The sequence below is a fragment of the Melanerpes formicivorus genome, unplaced genomic scaffold (assembly GCF_026170545.1).
Source record: "Melanerpes formicivorus ecotype bairdi unplaced genomic scaffold, bMelFor1.0.p_v2 SCAF_200, whole genome shotgun sequence".
In the NCBI taxonomy this organism is placed as follows: domain Eukaryota; kingdom Metazoa; phylum Chordata; class Aves; order Piciformes; family Picidae; genus Melanerpes; species Melanerpes formicivorus.
In genome coordinates, this window is record NW_027142552.1 from 153594 (window position 1) to 171352 (window position 17759).

The 17759-nt window shown below is 64.3% G+C and overlaps 2 long non-coding RNA genes and 1 pseudogene across 2 annotated transcripts; all 3 read right to left on the minus strand.

The window, feature by feature from the left end:
- Window positions 1-7604: 7604 nt before the first annotated feature.
- On the minus strand, window positions 7605-8834 carry LOC137457792 (uncharacterized). Its single transcript, XR_010991431.1, has 4 exons — window positions 8373-8834; window positions 8157-8252; window positions 7954-8028; window positions 7605-7712 (listed from the first exon to the last, which is right to left on the minus strand). It is a non-coding gene; the product is annotated as an uncharacterized lncRNA (long non-coding RNA).
- Window positions 8835-9117: 283 nt separating this feature from the next.
- LOC137457793 (uncharacterized) lies at window positions 9118-10220 on the minus strand. The gene is made up of 3 exons (XR_010991432.1): window positions 10137-10220; window positions 9921-10008; window positions 9118-9438 (listed from the first exon to the last, which is right to left on the minus strand). It is a non-coding gene; the product is annotated as an uncharacterized lncRNA (long non-coding RNA).
- A 577-nt stretch (window positions 10221-10797) lies between these two features.
- Window positions 10798-17522, minus strand: LOC137457791 (kinesin-like protein KIF18B; annotated as a pseudogene).
- Between the last annotated feature and the right edge of the window lie 237 nt (window positions 17523-17759).

The following is a 17759-nucleotide window of genomic DNA, read 5'->3' on the forward strand; positions in this document are numbered from 1 at the left end:
CCTCCCCTCAAAGAGGTCCACACCACCTCCTTCTGTATGGTTTGCAGTGATCATAGAGCAAAAGGCAGGCATGAATCTTCAGCAGCATTAATCACAGGAGCTGAAAGCCTTCCTCAAGAGGGACAGACCTCCTCTTCAGTCTACCCCTGTGCACCACTGAAAGGAGGTGCTGCCTAGCAACCCTGAGCATTAATATCCATGGTGTGCTCTTTGGGGATGTAATTTGTCCTAAACTTAGTGAGACTGTTGTGTTATGGTGGGCTGGGATCCATGCTGTTCCAGTTCAGAGCAGTTACATGACTTGCTAGCATAGCAGCAGGTAGAAGTGTAGGGGCTGCATGGGTGAGGCCTTTCTCCACATGGCTCTGAGAGAATCAAACATCTCTCTGCTGGCAATTCATTGGGAGAGGAAGAGAAGGGGAACAGAGGAAGTGAATTTACTTCCTCCACTACTGCTTCACAGAAGGCATACAAGTGAAATGGGAGCTCCTGTTGCACAAAGACATTCCAGGGCTACAGGCCAATTAACTTCAATGAGTTGATTACTCAAACCAAGTGGCCTGTTTGCAGCTGCTGGACCACATCACTTGAAGGCTCAGGCTGCCCAGAGGGGTTCCCAGCTCTTCCCAGGCAGAGTGGCTGCCCAAGGGGAGGTGCTGGGGTCATAATGCCTGGGGGTGCATAAGAAGGGAGTGGATGAGGGACTTGGTGCCATGGTCTGGTTAGTTAGTTAGGGTTGGGTGATTGGTTGGGTTTAATAATCTTGAAGTGCTCTTGTTTGGATTCTGGACAGAAGGGTGGAGTCCAACAGGATGGCATTTAACAGGTCTGAGTGCCAGGTTCTACACATTGGCCACAGCAACCCCAGGCAGTGCTGTAGGCTGGGGACAGAGTGGCTGAGAGGGACCTGGGGGTGCTGGTGGACAGCAGCTGAACATGAGCCTGCAGTGTGCCCAGGGGGCCAAGAAGGCCAATGGCATCCTGGCCTGAATCAGGAAGAGTGTGGCCAGCAGGAGCAGGGAGGTCATTGTGCCCTGTGCTCAGCACTGCTTAGGCCACACCTTGAGTCCTGTGTCCAGTTCTGGGCTCCTCAGTTTCAGAAGGACATTGAGAGACTTGAAGGTGTCCAGAGAAGGGCAACGATGCTGGGGAGGGGTCTGGAGCACAGCCCTGTGAGGAGAGGCTGAGGGAGCTGGGGTTGCTTAGCCTGGAGAAGAGGAGGCTCAGGGGAGACCTCATTGCCCTCTCCAGCTCCCTGAAGGGAGGTTGTAGCCAGGTGGGGGTTGGTCTCTTCTCCCAGGCAAGCAGCACCAGAACAAGAGGACACAGTCTCAAGCTGTGCCAGGGGAAGTTTAGGCTGGAGGTTAGGAAGAAGTTCTTCATAGAAAGAGAGATTGGCCCTTGGGATGTGCTGCCCAGGGAGGTGGTGGAGTCCCCATCCCTGGAGGTGTTCAGGAGGGGATTGGATGTGGCACTTGGAGCCATGGTTTAGCAGTCAGGAGGTGTTGGGTGACAGGTTGGCCTTGATGATCTCTGAGGTCTTTTCCAACCTGATTGATTCTCTGATTCTCTGCCCACGTGAGCTAAATGCCTGATGCCTAGGAGAAGGCAGGAGTCTAGGTGTCGACAGCTCCTTTTGATCCCTGGCTCTCAACTGCTGTGTTTAGGGAGAAGCAGCCAGGTTGCTCCTGGGAGGGGGCACTCAATTTTGCAGCAGGCAAAGTGAGGCAGCAAATTAGCAGTGTTTCTAGAAATCCTTTGCCCCTGCTTGCTGGGTGGCATTGAATCTCACAGGTGGTGAGTGGATGAGGTAAAGAAAACCAACAAAACAACAAAGCCCCCAGGCTCTGGCTGAGTGAGGAGGTGTGAGTGCAATCAGGAATGCACAGCAACTTGAGAGGCTTGAAGCCTTTCACTACCTAAATGAAGGTTTCACCTGCAGGAGTGTCCCAGGTGAGGCAGACTCTCTAAGAGCTCTGCACACTGACATAACAAAATGATAACCTTTGGGTTTTAAGAGTGGTGGTGTTAAAGGTAAAAGCTTGGATGCAGAAGTTAACTGACAGGAATCTTTTCTGTCTCCTCCAAGAGCTTTTTCTCTTGTCTGAGACAGTTCACAGGCTCACAGGATGTCAGGGGTTGGAAGGGACCACTGCAGATCTTCCAGTCCAAACCCCCTGCCAGAGCAGGAGCATAGAACCCAGCACAGGTCACACAGGAACACATCCAGACAGGGATGGAAAGGCTCCACAGAAGGAGACTCCACAACCTCTCTGGGCAGCCTGCTCCAGGGCTCTGGGACCCTCACAGTCAAGAAGTTCCTCCTCATGTTGAGCTGGAACCTCCTGTGCTGCAATTTCCATCCACTGATATCCAGGATATGGATATCCAGATATGGATAAACATTTATTAAATCCTCTCTCAGCCTTCTTCTCTCCAGACTCAACAGCCCCAGGGCTCTCAGCCTCTCCTCCCCAGGCAGTGCTGCAGTCCCTTCAGCAGCCTTGCAGCCCTCCCTTGGACTCTCTCTAGCAGTCCCTGTCCCTCCTGAATTGGGGAGCCCAGAGCTGGATGCAATATTCCAGGTGAGGTCTCAGCAGGGCAGAGCAGAGGGGGAGGAGAACCTCCCTGGCTCTGCTGGACACCTCCTCTGAATGCCCCCCAGGACCCCCTTGGCCTTCTTGGCCCCCAGGGCACATTGCTGTCCCATGCAGAGCTTGCTGCCCCCCAGCACTCCCAGGTCCTTCTCCCCAGGACTGCTCTCCAGCAGATCCCCTAATTAATCACCCAGTTAATTTTATACTGGAAGTCAATTTTGGTATAGGCAGCAACAGGAATTCTTTTTTCTTATCTCAAAGCAGTTTGTTAGGGATCATGTCCATGACTGAGGCTTAACATAAAATAGAATCAGAGAGTCACTCCAGCTGGAAAAGTTCTCTAAGATCATCAAGTTCAATCATGAACCTTACTGCACCCTGCCCAGGAAGCCACATCCCAGAGTGCCATATTCACTCATTCCTGGAACACCTACAGGCATGGGGACTCCACCACCTCCCTGGGCAGCCTGTGCCAATCCCTGACCACTCTGGCAGGAAAGACTTTTCCTGATCTCCAGACTAAACCTCCCTTGGTGCAACTTGAGGTTGTTTTCTCTTGTCCTGTGACTTGCATCTAGGGAGAAGAGCCCAACCCCACTCCACTCCACTCTCCTTTCATGGAGACTCCCATGAGTCTCTTCCCCATGAGTCTCTCTTCTCCAGGCTGAACAGCCCTACTTTGCTCAGCTGCTCCTCTGCAGCCCTGTCCTCCAGACCCTTCCTCAGCTGTATTGCCCTTCCCTGTACCAGCTGCAGGACTCCAATGGCCTCCTTGTAGTGAGGAGCCCAAAATTCCTCAAGGTGTGGCCTCACCAGTGCCCAGCACAGGGGCACAATCATAGAATCAACAAGGTTGGGAAAGACCTCAGAGATCATCGAGTCCAACCTAGCACCCAACACCCCCAGACAACTAAACCATGGCTCCAAGTGCCTCATCCAATCCCCTTTTGAACACCTCCAGGGATGGTGGCTCCACCACCTCCCTGGGCAGCACATTCAAATGGCAAATTACTCTACCAGTGAAGAACTTTCTCCTCACCTCCAGCCTAAACTTCCCCTGGCACACCTTAAGACTGTGTCCTCTTGTTCTGCTGCTGGCTGCCTGGGAGAAAAGACCAACCCCCACCTCCCTTCAGGGAGTTGTAGAGAGCAATGAGGTCTCCCCTGAGCCTCCTCTTCTCCAGGCTAAGCAACCCCAGCTCCCTCAGCCTCTCCTCACAGGGCTGTGCTCCAGACCCCTCCCCAGCTTTCTTGCCCTTCTCTGGACACCTTCCAGCAGCTCAACATCTTTCCTAACCTGAGGGGCCCAGAACTGGACAGGAGGAGTTAGGTATTGGGTGAGAGGTTGGACTTGATGATCTCTGAGGTCTTTTCCAACCTGATTGATTCTGAGATTCTGTGATTCTATGACTCCAATCACTTCCAAACCCACCTGGGACAGTTTCTACCTCCTCAGAGGTCACAAGTTCAGGATAATGCTGGGAAGTGCTTCCCCAGGCTCTCATTTGGTTTCAGTGTCATTTTTATTCCAGGCCTTTTGTCTCCTTAGCACCAGAACAAGCTGAACACAAGCAAGTGATGCCAAACACTGCCCCACAGCCTCCTCAGTTAACAGCAGGAAGGACTTGTTGTGGTTTAGGGAGTTCAGTAAGCAGAATGTCCTCACCAACAAATCAATGATTTGATTAATCAGTTCCTAGTTAGTCAGCAACACAGAGAGAATAAATGCTGCAGACCACCCAGACTGTGAGACAGCAAAACCTCTCATGAAAGCCACTGTTGTGCTCATAGTAAAGAACTTCTTCCTCATCCAATCCAAACCTACCCTGCTCCAGTTTCAAGCCACTGCCCCTGGTCCTCTGGCTGCATACCTTTGGAAACAGCTCCTCCTCAGCCCCCTTCAGCCACTGGAAGGCTACTGTAAGGTCTCCTTGGAGCCTTTGCTCCCCAAGCTGAACTCCTTCAACTCTCCCAGACTGTCTTTAGAGGAGAGATGCTCCACGCTGCTGCTCTCAGCTTTGTGGCCTTCCTTGGGGCCTCTTGGTATAGAATCATTGAATCACTAAGGGTGGAAAAGACCTCAGAGATCATCAAGTCCAACCTGCCACCCAACAGCTCCTGACAACTAAACCATGGCTCCAAATGCCAAGGTTGAACACCTCCAGGGATGGTGACTCCACCACCTCCCTGGGCAGCACATCCCAATGGCCAATTTCTCCTCAGCTCCAGCCTGAATCTCCCCTGGCACAGCTTGAGACTGTGGCCTCTTGTTCTGCTGCTGGGTGCCTGGGAGAAGAAACCAACCCCCACCTGGCTACAACCACCCTTCAGGGAGTTGGAGAGAGCAAGAAGGTCTCCCCTGAGCCTCCTCTTCTCCAGACTAAACAGCCCCAGGGCTCTCAGTCTCTCTTCACATGGGAGATCCTCAAGTCCCCTAAGCATCCTCCTGGCTCTCCCTTGGACTCTCTCCAGCAGGTCTCTGTCTCTCTTGACCTGGGGAGCCCAGAGCTGGACACAGGATTGCAGCTGTGGTCTGAGCAGGGCAGAGCAGAGGGGGAGCAGAACCTCCCCAGCCCTGCTGGCCACACTTTCCTTGCTGCACCCCAGGTCCCCATTTGCTCTCTTGGCCCCCAGGGCACATTGCTGTCCCATGCAGAACTTGTCCACAAGGACTCCATGGAGCTGCTCTCCAGCAGGACAGCTCCTAACCTGTCCTGGTGCCTGCTGTTACTCCTCCCCAGATGCAAGACCCTGCTCTTGTCCTGGCTGACCTCCATGAGGTTTGCCTGCAGCCAGCTCTCAGCTCTTCCAGAGTTCCCTGGATGACAGCACAGCCTGAGGGGTGTCAGCCACCCCCACCCCCCAGTTCTGACTTCAGCACCTCACAAGAATTAAAGATGATTGGTGAAACTCAGGTGGTTGACACCTGAGCAACAAATGATTTGGCATTCTGAAGGTCTCAAAAGAACCTTGGTTTGTTTTGCCCTTTCCCTGAGGACTCCTAGCTGATCTTGCCCTGTCTGCAAGCACAGGTAGCATGAAGATTGATGTGAGAAACTCACCTTGTGTGGCTGGCAGTGGGAGAGGTTATCAAATTGCTGGCTGTGAGGCACAAGGGGAAATGGTTTGGAACAGGGGATCAAAAGAAGTGAAGAGAGTATTTCATTGTCTGGAGCTCCTCACAGGAGTCCTGAGCAGCATCCAGGCTCCCACAGGCAGCACATCCTTGAAGAGGTTGAAACAGGACCTGGGAGTGCTGGGGGGCAGCAAGCTCTGCATGGGACAGCAATGTGCCCTGGGGGCCAAGAAGGCCAAGGGGGTCCTGGGGGGCATTCAGGGGAGTGTGTCCAGCAGAGCCAGGGAGGTTCTCCTCCCCCTCTACTCTCCCCTGCTGAGACCCCACCTGGAATATTGCATCCAGCTCTGGGCTCCCCAGGTCAGGAGGGACAGGGACTGCTAGAGAGAGTCCAAGGGAGGGCTGCAAGGCTGCTGAAGGGACTGCAGCACTGCCTGGGGAGGAGAGGCTGAGAGCCCTGGGGCTGTTGAGTCTGGAGAGGAGAAGGCTGAGAGGGATCTGATCAATGGCTATCAAGAGCTGAGGGCTGGGGGTCAGGAAGGAAGGGACAGGGACAGCCTCTGCTCACTGTGCCCTGGGATAGGCCAAGGGGCAATGGATGGAAACTGCAGCACAGGAGGTTGGGGATGAAAGAAGAGAGCCCTTTGGTTTCAACTTCCCCCTGTGAAGATGAGTGGGGCTGCCTGATCCACAGAGGCTAAGAAGAAAAGCCCCAGAGCCCCTGCGATGATGGTAGAGAGGGGGAAGCCAGACTAGAGCCCAGGCCAGGAGGAATGGCCTGGCCCAGGCAACCCCCGAGGAAGCCCCAGCCCCAGGGTCCCCCAAGGGGAGGGAAAAAGCAGCCAGAAAAGGTCTGAAGAACCAAAAACCAAACCTTTAGTGAACAACACAAACAGAGGGGGGAACCGCGCCGCAGAGGGGAGGGGACAGGGCCGGGAACCGCGAAGTGGGGTAGGGGGAACCGAGCTGCAAAAAGGGACGGGGCCGGGACGCTGCGGACGGGACGGGGCCGGGGCCAGGGAAGCCGCGGACGGGGACCGGGGCAGGGACGGCGCGGACGGGGACCGGGGGCAGGGGCGCGGCGGACGAGACGGGGGCAGGAACAGGGGGCAGGGGCGGCGCGGACGGGACGGGACCAGGGACCGGGGCAGGGGCGGCGCGGACGGGACGGGACCAGGGACCGGGGCAGGGGCGGCGCGGACGGGACGGGACCAGGGACCGGGGCAGGGGCGGCGCGGACGGGACGGGACCAGGGACCGGGGCAGGGGCGGCGCGGACGGGACGGGACCAGGGACCGGGGCAGGGGCGGCGCGGACGGGACGGGACCAGGGACCGGGGCAGGGGCGGCGCGGACGGGACGGGACCAGGGACCGGGGCAGGGGCGGCGCGGACGGGACGGGACCAGGGACCGGGGCAGGGGCGGCGCGGACGGGACGGGACCAGGGACCGGGGCAGGGGCGGCGCGGACGGGACGGGACCAGGGACCGGGGCAGGGGCGGCGCGGACGGGACGGGACCAGGGACCGGGGCAGGGGCGGCGCGGACGGGACGGGACCAGGGACCGGGGCAGGGGCGGCGCGGACGGGACGGGACCAGGGACCGGGGCAGGGGCGGCGCGGACGGGACGGGACCAGGGACCGGGGCAGGGACACGGCGGACGGGACGGGACCAGGGACCGGGGCAGGGACACGGCGGACGGGACGGGACCAGGGACCGGGGCAGGGACACGACGGACGCGACGGGACCAGGGACCGGGGCAGGGACACGACGGACGCGACGGGACCAGGGACCGGGGCAGGGACACGACGGACGCGACGGGACCAGGGACCGGGGCAGGGACGGCGCGGACGCGACGGGACCAGGGACAGGGACGGGATGGGGACCGGGACCGGGGGCAGGGACGCCGCCGACGGGGCCTCGAGCTTGGGAGTTTTCACTGGATGGGGACTGGAAGGAGAGAGGTTGCTGCCGAAGCCTGGGAGCACTCTGGGGCTCCTCTTGCTGCACTGCCGTTCACAGGGCCTGAAGGATGCTCCGGGGCTGCAGAGAGAGGAGAGAAGGGCATCAGGCAGCTCTGGGGCACAAGCAGCAAACGCAGCTCCCCTCCTGAGGCACACCCAGGCACTGGCACCTCCCTGCTCTCCCGCCCTCCCCCCAGCACCAACCATGCCCCTGCCAGGGCTTTGCCTCGCAGCTGGCACAGGGCTGGCACAGCAGCAGGCTGCAGGCTGCCGCGGGGCAGGGCTCACTCCTGGCTGAGTGGTTCCCAGGGCAGCCTCACCTGGGCTGCAGAGGACAGGGCAGCTCTGTTCCTGCTCTGGAGTTCCACTGCCCACTCTCCGGGGGGCAAAGGGCTCTGGGAAAGGCAAAGAGGCCATTGGCACCCAGCCAGGCTCAGGGCAGAGGCCACAGGCAAGGTGCAGCTGCAGCCATGGGGCAGGGCCCACACTGGGGAGCACAGGCAGCTGCTGGCAGCTCTCTCACCTCTCAGCTGCCTCCTGCTTCAGGGCAGAGGCTCTGCAGTCCACAGGGAGCCTGGGCACAGAGGGTGTCCGTGGGGCACAGGCCAGCTTGCAGGGCCTGAAGGCAGGGCAGAGATGGTTAGTGCCAGGGGGGATCCTGACTGCCCCTGGCACGGGGCTGGGAGGCACCTGGGTGCTGCGTGGCTCCCTCCCTGGGGGCCAGGAGTCGCACTCGCACCGTGACGGCCACGGCGCCCTCCTGGGGGGAGGGACCAGCACCATGGCGGCGACGACGACGCAGGGCTGAGGGCACTGCCCCTGGGGTCCGCACAGCACCGCTCCAAGGACAGCACTGGCTGAAGAACACAGCTCCGGGCTCCAACGTCCTGAGGGCGCACTCTCGGGAGAAAAAAAGGTCAGGCAGGGAGGGGAAGCGGCGGAGGGGGAGCCGCAGGCTGGAGAAAGCCTGGACACCCCCAGCCCCCCACCCGGGACCCTGCTCCCACACCCCCCCTGTGGTAACTCCCACCGGTACCCCGAGAGCTGCCCTTCCAATACCCTCCAGCCCTACAGGTTCCCAGCGTCTGCAAGGATCCTACATCACCCTGGGGTCCCCACAGCCACCCTAACGCTCCTACAACCGCCCCGGGACGCCCCCACATCCAGAGCCCTGATCCCTGATCCCCAACCCCCTCCCCACGCCCACATCCCCGGCCTCTAGCCCTCCCCGGCGCCCTCCCCAGCTTCCCCCCAGCGCTGCCACCGCCGCCTCCAGCACTCCCTGCCTCCCCCAGCCCCCGCTCCCCGCAGCCGTCCCCATCCCTCTGCCTCGCCGCTCCCGGGGCCCCAGCGCTACTCACCGCCGCCTGCGCCGCAGGGCTTCAAACGCTGCCGCCGGACACGCCCCCTGCGCTCACTGGCCGGTGCCCGAACGCAGCCCCCCATTGGCTCTCGAACGCCGATAGCCCCGCCCCCTCCCGCCCGCGCAGAGCACCATGGGAGCCGTAGGCCGCCGGGGCCCGGCCGCCATCTTTGCCCTCAGCCCCAGCCCTGCCCTGGCAGCTTCTCCTCCCAGCTCCCTGCCGGCAGCTCCGGCCCCGACCAGCCCCCGCGGCCAGCCCAGCGCCGCCTGCCCCTCAGCAGCGCTGAGAAGCCAGCACCGGGCACCCACCAGGGCCCGCACGGGGCACGCCCAGGGCTGTCCACACCTCCCCAGGGGCTCTGCTCTCTCACCCGGGGCTGGAGGCACTCTGGGGCTGCTCCTGCTGCGCTGCTGCTCAGAGGGCCTGAAGGATGCTCTGGGGCTGCAGAGAGAGGAGAGAAGGGCAGCAGGCAGCGCCGGGCACACCCAGGCCCTGGCAGATACCTGCTCTATTGCCCTCCCCCAGCACCAACCATCCCCATGGCAGGGCTCTGCTCCAGCTGGCACGGGGCTGGCACAGCAGCAGGCTGCAGCCACCCCCCAGCACCACCCATCCCCATGGCAGGGCTCTGCTCCAGCTGGCACGGGGCTGGCACAGCAGCAGGCTGCAGCCACCCCCCAGCACCAACCATCCCCATGGCAGGGCTCTGCTCCAGCTGGCACGGGGCTGGCACAGCAGCAGGCTGCAGCCACCCCCCAGCACCAACCATCCCCATGGCAGGGCTGTGCCTCCAGCTGGCACGGGGCTGGCACAGCAGCAGGCTGCAGCCACCCCCCAGCACCAACCATCCCCATGGCAGGGCTGTGCCTCCAGCTGGCACGGGGCTGGCACAGCAGCAGGGCTCACTCCCAGGGCAGCCTCACCTGGGCTGCAGAGGCCTTGGCAGCTCGCTGCCTGCTGCGCAGCTGGGGGATGCGGCTCCGCTGTCCACCCCCGGGGGGGCAAAGGGCTCTGAGGGAGGCAAAGAGGCCATTGGCACCCAGGCAGGCTCGGGGCAGAGGGCACTGGCAAGGTGCAGCTGCAGCCATGGGGCAGGGCCCACACTGGGGAGCACAGGCAGCTGCTGGCAGCTCTCTCACCTCTCAGCTGCCTTCTGCTTCAGGGCAGAGGCTCTGCAGCCCACAGGCAGCCTGGGCACAGAGGGTGTCCGTGGGGCACAGGCCAGCTTGCAGGGCCTGCAGGCAGGGCAGAGATGGTTAGTGCCAGGGGGGATCCTGACTGCCCCTGGCACGGGGCTGGGCCCTGCCCTGTCCCCATTTCCAGCTCTCCTCACTCTGAGCTATTTGCAGAGCCCCAGAAGCAAGGAGGTCTCCCTGGGGGTGTCCTGCACCACCAGGGCCAGGTGGGGCTCAGCCTCTGCACAGCCACAGGGCTCCAGAAGAGCCAGAGCCTCTTTGCTGCACCAGCCAAAAGCCACCCCAAAGATGCCCAGGCCCCCAAGGGCACAGCCCTGACCCCCAGTGCCAGCAGAGCAGATGCCCAACCTGCTCCCAGCCAGCACTCCTGAAGCAATCTGGAGGATGCTCCAGGGCCAAAGGGAGGAGCAGGAGCAGGAAAAGCTTCCCTTGGAATGCTCTCTGCCCTGTGCAGCCATGCCCAGGTGAGCTCAGCCTGTGCCTGCTGGCCAAGTGCCTCCTGCCCACCCTCTGCCCTCCACAGAGCTGCAGCCATCCCCACAGGAGGCACCCAGCCATGGAGGGCAGGATCCCCAAAGCCACAGGGAAGGCCCCAGGGCAGCACTCACTTGGGCACCGAGAGGGCATCCTGCTTGTGCTGCCAGCCTGGGGGCTCCAGGCCCCTGCAGCCCAAGGGCTCAGGGCTGCTGCCTGAGGCTGGCAGCCTGCAGACCCGGTAGGTGACATTGAGGTCATGGCTCCTGGCAGCAGCTGCAGCCCTGGGGCAGAGAGAGACAGAGCCAAGGAGCAGTCAGGGGCTGAACCTCAGCCCCTGGCACCCAAGACAGGCTCAGCACCACCAGCAGCACCTCTGAGCCCCCTCCTCAGCTGGGGCACAGCCTGGGGGGAGCTCTGGGCCAGGCAAGCTTTGAGGCAGAGCTCATCCCTGGGGCAGCTACGTGCAGGAGGAGGGGGCACACACTGTGCCAGGGCAAGTGGCACACAGGGGGGCCTTCTGCTTGGCTTTTTCTCTTCAGCAACCCCTGCCCAGGTGAGCTCAGCCCACTGCTGCCCACCCCCCAGCCCTGTGCCCCCTGCCCACCCTCCCTCCCCACAGAGCCGCAGCCACCCCCCCAGGAGGCACCCAGGGGGTCCCCAACCCCGCAGGGAGGGCCCCAGGGCGGCACTCACTTGGGCACCGAGAGGGCATCCTGCTGCCGGAGGAGGTCCTGGCTGGGGGGCTCCAGGCCCCTGCAGCCCGGGGGCCCAGGGCTGGCTGAGGCTGGCAGCCTGCACACCTGGTAGGTGCCATCCAGGTCAGGGCCTGGGGGCAGGGCACAGCCCTGGGGAGCTGCCAGCGGCGCCAGGGGCAGGCGGCTCCGGGAGAGCCTCTCCGGGCACAGGCTGGAGCCGCAGGGCCAGGCTGGCAGCGCCACAGGGGCTGGGGGGGCTGCAGCCGGGGGGCAGGGGCTGGGGGGGCTCTGTGCCGCCCTGGCAGCCTCTGCCGGCTGCCCACTCGGCCGCCGGCGTTTGGGCCGCGGGGAGAGGCTGCAGGCAGAGGCCGGCTGGGCAGGAGTTGGCATCTCAGGGGACCTCCTCCTCTTCCCGATGGGGCTGAGGGCCAGCAGCCTGGCACTGCTGAGCGCAGCCAGGTGCTGCCAGCCTGGCAGGGGAGAGCTGGTCACGGGGGCGCCAGGCACAGCCACGCAGCTCTCGGCTGGAGGAGCAGAGCAGAGACCGAGTCAGCTCCCTGGCTGCAGCTCCCAGGCCCTCCCCCCCTGCCCCCCACCCCCCTCAGCTCTTTGCTGGGACTGCCCCAAACCACACCAAGCCCAAGAGCCAGCACCAACCATCCTGGGCCCAGAGCAAGTGCCCCGTGGCAGGGCCTGGCCTGTGCCCAGCAGCAGCCTCTGCAGAGCCAGGCTCTGCTGCTGGCCTCATGCATGGGCACCGAGGATGAGGAGGAAGAGGTCAGCCCTGCCCAGACACAGGCTGCCAGCAGCCAGGCCACAGCTGGGCTGAGCGGGGCAGATGCAGCCCAGAGCGGTCACCCACAGGAGATAAAGGCAGGCTCAGCCCCCACTGGGTGCCAGGGCAGGAGAAACTTCTGCCCCTGCCCTGTGCCCACAGCTGGCAGCTGCCCCCCACCACCCCCCAGCCCTGCAGCAGAGCCTGGGACAGAGGAGAGAGAGGGCACCAACCTGGATCCTCAGCAGCACTGCCCTGCTGGCTCCTCTGGGCTGGGCTGGCCCTGCTGGCCTCTGCAGCCCTCCCTGGGGAGGAGGCCTGCTCCTGGCTGGCAGCAGCCTCCTGAGGGGCCAGGGGCTGCAGTGCCTCAGAGGCCACAGCAGCAGCAAGGAAGCTGCCAGCCTGGGGCAGGGACTGCTGCTCTGGGGAGGAGCTCCTGGCAGCAGCTGCAGCCCTGGGGCAGAGAGAGACAGAGCCAAGGAGCAGTCAGGGGCTGAACCTCAGCCCCTGGCACCCAAGACAGGCTCAGCACCACCAGCAGCACCTCTGAGCCCCCTCCTCAGCTGGGGCACAGCCTGGGGGGAGCTCTGGGCCAGGCAAGCTTTCAGACTGAGGGGTGCCCAGGCTGGCACTGCAGGACCTGAGCTGGGAGATCACCTGTGGGCTGCAGGGCACCCAACAGCAGCCCCAGAGCTGTGCTGGGCCTCAGGCACACAGCACAGGCAGCCTCCCTCGGGAGACCTTCCCCCTGCCAGGACATTGGGGCACAGACAGCAGCAGGTGGTGCCAGGGCAGCACCTCGGGGAGCAGAGGCAGCAGCAGAGCCCTGGGGGAGGCAGCTCCAGGCCTGGCAAGAGGCACTGAAGGCTCTCAGCTGCTGGGCCTGGAAACCTTCCCTGCTGACCCTTCCAGGGGAGCTTCTCCCCTGGGACTGGCTCTCTAGGAGCCAAATCCCACCTCAGAGGGCAGGCACTGCTCTGTAAGCCAAGGCCTGGGCCCTCCCCCACCTCCAGCACCCTCAGGGGGCTGCACACCACAGGAAGGTTGAAACTCTCTGAGCAGCCAGGAGCAAGTGGCACAGGGAGGGGGCACAAGGACACTCACCCCTCTGGCTGGCTGGCAGTCAAGCCCTGCAGGAGGGGGGCTGCTTCCTTTGCTTCCTGCTGCACATCTGCCTGCTGGATGGCTGGGGCAGACCTTTCCTCTGCAGCCTGCAGCAAGCCCCCAGAGCAGCATCAGGCCAGAGCTGATCTGAGCCTGGGCCCCCAGCTGCCCCTTCCCTGCCAGGCTCAGAGCTTTCTCCAGCACTCCACAGCCCAGCACCTGCTGAGCCCAGACCTCCCAGAGCAGCTCAGCTCCTGCCCTCTCCCAGCCTGCCCAGTGCAGCTCAGCAAGGTACCTGAGCTGGGTCCCATCACCAGGCCAAGCCCTCCTCTCACCTCCTCCAAGGCCAGCTGCAAGGCAGCAGGACACCCAGCTGCCAGCTCCTGCTGCTCTCCAGCACTCTCCCCACCAGGGAGCTCCAGGCACGCCTCGGGCACAGCCTCCTCCACCCTACACAAGTCACAGCAGCAGCCCCTGAGCCAGGGAAGAGCCTCTGGGGAAGCCATCCCTTGGCCTACCAAGGTTTGGGATGGAGCCAAGGGCAGCTTTGGCCTTTGTCCCCCAGCTCTGGGGGCTGCCAGGCTCCTCACTCCAGCTGGGCAGCGGAGAGGCTGTGGCACAGCAGCAGAGCAGCTCAGCTGCATCCTGGCAGCCACTTGGGCTGCAGCCAGCAGCCAAACTCTGCCTGGCCCTGGGGGACCCCAAGGTGCCAGCCCAGGCTCCCTCCCTCCTGCCCAGCAGCCTCACCTGGGCAGCTCCAAGGGGCTGGAGCCGAGGGCAGGCAGCGGCTCTGGCGCCTGGCTCTGTGCCCCGCGGGCAGCATCCTCATAGGCACGGAGCTTGGCCTGCAGCTCTGCCACCTGTGAGCAAGGGGCAGCCCTGGCTCAGAGCATGCCCTGAGCCCCAGCAGCTCAGCAGGCTGGGTGCCAGGCAAAGCAGAGCCGCAGACAGAGCCCAGCCCTGCCCCCGGCAGCTCACCTCCGCTCTCAGCTGCGCACACAGCACAACGTACGGACAGACGTGGGAGTCCGGGCTCGGCAGGTTGCTCTTGAGCTGCGGGGAGAGGGAGGAGCGGAGCTGAGAGCAGCACCGGGACAGCTCCTTCCCCTCCGCTGAGGCGGCAGCGGGGCAGCTCCTCAGCCTGCCCTGGGCTGGTGGGGCCCGAGGGGCTGCAGCTGACTCTGAGAGGGGCTCCAGAGGCAGCCCGGCTGCAGCAGGGAGGCGGCAGGGAGGCAGCAGCCCGCAGCAGCCTGCCCCAGGCTCCTTCCCAGCCAGCCCCAGCAGCTGCCGGCCGCGGGGCGAGGTGCTCACCGAGACCTGGATCTCCTTGGCCCTGCTGGCATACTTGAGGGTGTTGAGGGTGTCCTGGCAGCAGAGCGGCGAGGGGCTGAGGGCAGCCAGCATCAGGGTGCGGCAGTTGCCGCCGATGGAGTCCTTCAGCAGCCGCGTCAGCTTGCTGTCCCGGTACGGGACGTGGCTCTGCTTGCCCTGCCCGGCACAGCGAGGCTCCGCTCAGGGGCTGGCCCTCGGCTCCCAGCCCCGGCCAGGCCCAGCCCACGGCAGCTCTGCCGTGGGGACGGCGCTCAGGGCCCCTCAGCGGCAGCCTCACCTTGGCCCCAGCCAGCGCCTGGATGACGCCGAGCAGGGCCAGCAGCGAGCGGTTGATGCTGGCTCCCTCCCGCAGCCGCTCGCCGCTGGTCTTGGCCACCGCGGCTCGCTCCGAGCCGGCCAGGTCGACCAAGCTCATCTTGGCCACCCGCACGGCCCCAGCGAGGCCCTCGGCGCGGTCCTGCTGCTTCACGTAGACCTGGCAGGGCACACAGAGGGCAGGCTGCAGCTCCGCAGGGCGCTCGGGCTCGCCGCTCGCAGCCGCGGCAGCAGCCCTGGCACGCCGGCCCTGGCACAGCATCGCCGCCTGCCCCCCTCCGGGCAGCGGTGCCAAGGGCTGCCCCAAGCACCACCCCTCACCTGCAGCACGGCGTGGGAGCGGGAGGAGGAGGCGTTGGCATCGGTGGCATGCTGCGTGCGGTTCCTGCTGCCCCCGAGCAGCATCTGCAGGAGCTGCTCTGCCGAGCTGGGCTGGCGGGGAGCAGGCAGAGGGCAGGGATCAGCGCAGCCCCGGCACGGGCACCGAGCGCCCACAGGCTGAGGCCTCCTGCGCCCCTGCAGGGCTCCTCTGGCCTCGGGCTCAGCGCTGCTGCCAGCCGGCACCCACCCAGCCGGCACCCCCGGGGCCCCGCAGCCCCTGCCCCGGGGCCCCGCAGCCCTCCCCTCCCCCTCCAGCTCCCCCGGTCCCAGCTGGCACCCCTGGGGCGGGCACAGCGCTGCCCACACCTTGTGCCTGCTTCCACCCCCACCTGCTGGATGGAGAGGCCCTGAACCACAGCTCCTCTCTCAGGATCCTCCCGGATGGGCAGAGGGCCCTTGGGCTCCAGCAGGTCACGGATCTGCTCGTTGTAGACCTGCAGCAGGCAGCTCCAGCTCAGGATGAGGCTTGGGGCCCCAGAGGGCAGCAGGCAGAGGAGCTTGGGACCCCAGGGCCTGCTGCCCACCCAACAGCACCTCTGGCACCTGCCGCCAGCAGGAGCAGCTGAAGGTGCCCTAAGGCAGGGGACAGCTCAGGAGGCTTCAGCAGCCAGGCACTGAGCCACTGCTCCTCCAAAGGCCTTGCAGCCAGGAAGCCCTCATTGCCCTGTGGCCCCCAGCTCCAGAGGGGGCAGGCCAGCAGCACCAGCCCAGCAGCCTGGCCAGGGGCAGCCTGCTTCCAGTCTGGGGCTGCCCTGGGCACAGCTGGCAGCACAGGGGTAGCCCTGGCACTACAAGCCCAGACCTTGGAGGTGGTGGCCTGGCAGCAGGAGGGGCACAGCTGGGCACAGCCTACCTCCAGGTAGGAGACCAGGACCTCGCAGCTCTTCTGCTCCTGCCTGGCCTCCAGCCTCCTGAACAGCTCCTCCATGGTGAGGTAGATGATGCCAGGGCTGTTCTCCGAGCCCAGCATGGTGTAGGTTTTCCCTGCTCCGGTTGCTCCGTAGGCAAACACTGGGAGGAGAAAGGGAGGAGCCCTGAGAGCAGCCTCCATCGACAGCAGCACTGGGGGGATGCTGCCAGCTCTGCCTCAGCTGGGGACACAGCCCCAAACCCAGCTCCTGCTGTGGGGCACTGCTGCCTCCCACTCACATCCTGTCCAGCAGGGCCCCCGGGGCCCTCTGCACCAGCCTGCTGCCCAGCCTGCACAGGGCTCCCAGCTGATGCCACCCCACAGGCAGGACTCCACACTCATCTGGGCTTGTCTCTGCTCTCCTCTTGCTGGCCTGGGCCCTGCCTGCCCCCAGAGCCCTCGGATGACATCTCCAGGCCAGCACTGGCCCTGTCCCGGCCACACTTGTCACGGCCCCAGCTTGGTGCCAACAACAAGGTCAAGGCTTTCTCTTTCTGCAGAGCCGCTGCGTCCCCACTGCTGCCACAGCCGCTCAGGGCTTCTGGAACCAACCCCCAGCTCTGCTGAGCCCACCCAGAGCAGGGGCAGATGGGCAGGAGCTCCTGCAAGGGCCAGAGCAGGCTGCTAGGGCTCACCAGAGCAGTTGTAGCCGTCGAGGAGAGTATCGACCATCTGGCGGGTGGTGTGCTGGAACACCTCCTCCTGGGTGGCCTGCTCAGCAAAAACCCGGTCGAAGAGGAACTTCTGATGTTTGCCTGGGTTCTTGCCGCGGCCAGCAGGCAGCACACCGCCGGAGGCACCAGCAGTCCCCTCAGGGTCGAACAGGAGGGTGTGATGGTCGACCACCCTCAGCAGCGGGTGCTGCGCGGCTCCCTGGCCGGGGGTCGCACTCGCACCATGACGGTCACGGTGCCCTCCTGGGGGGCAGGGGCCGCCGCCATGGCGGCGGCGGCGACGAAGGTGACACAAGGCTCAGGGCACTCCCCTCAGGGTTCGCACAGCACCGCCACAAGAAAAGCACCGCTCGAAGGAAAGCGCCGGCTGAAGAACACCGAAGAACACAGCTCTGGGCTCGAAAGTCCTGAGAGTGCACTCTGAGAAGAGACAACAAGGGTCAGGCGGGGAGGGGAAGCGGCGGAGGGGGAGCCTGAGGCTGGAGAAAGCCTTTACCTCTCGAGCCCGGAGCCTGCTCCCGAGCCCTGCCTGCCCTAACCGCCGCCGCTGCCGCCGGGGCTGCCGTTACACCCCCCCAGCCCTGCGCCTTCTCCCCGTCCGGAAGGAGCCTGCATCCCCTGCGGGTCCTCACAACCGCCCCAACGCTCCGACCCCACCGCGGGTCCCCAGAGCCCCTCCACAGCCTCGGCCGCGATCCACCGGCCCCGGCCCCGCCACGCTCCCCCCGGCCCCCGGCCCCGCAACGCTCCCCCGGGCCCCGGCCCCGCCACGCTCCCCCGGCCCCGGCCCCGCAACGCTCCCCCCGGCCCCGGCCCCGCAACGCAACGCTCCCCCGGCCCCGGCCCCGCAACGCTCCCCCGGCCCCGGCCCCCGCAACGCTCCCCCCGGCCCCGGCCCTGCAA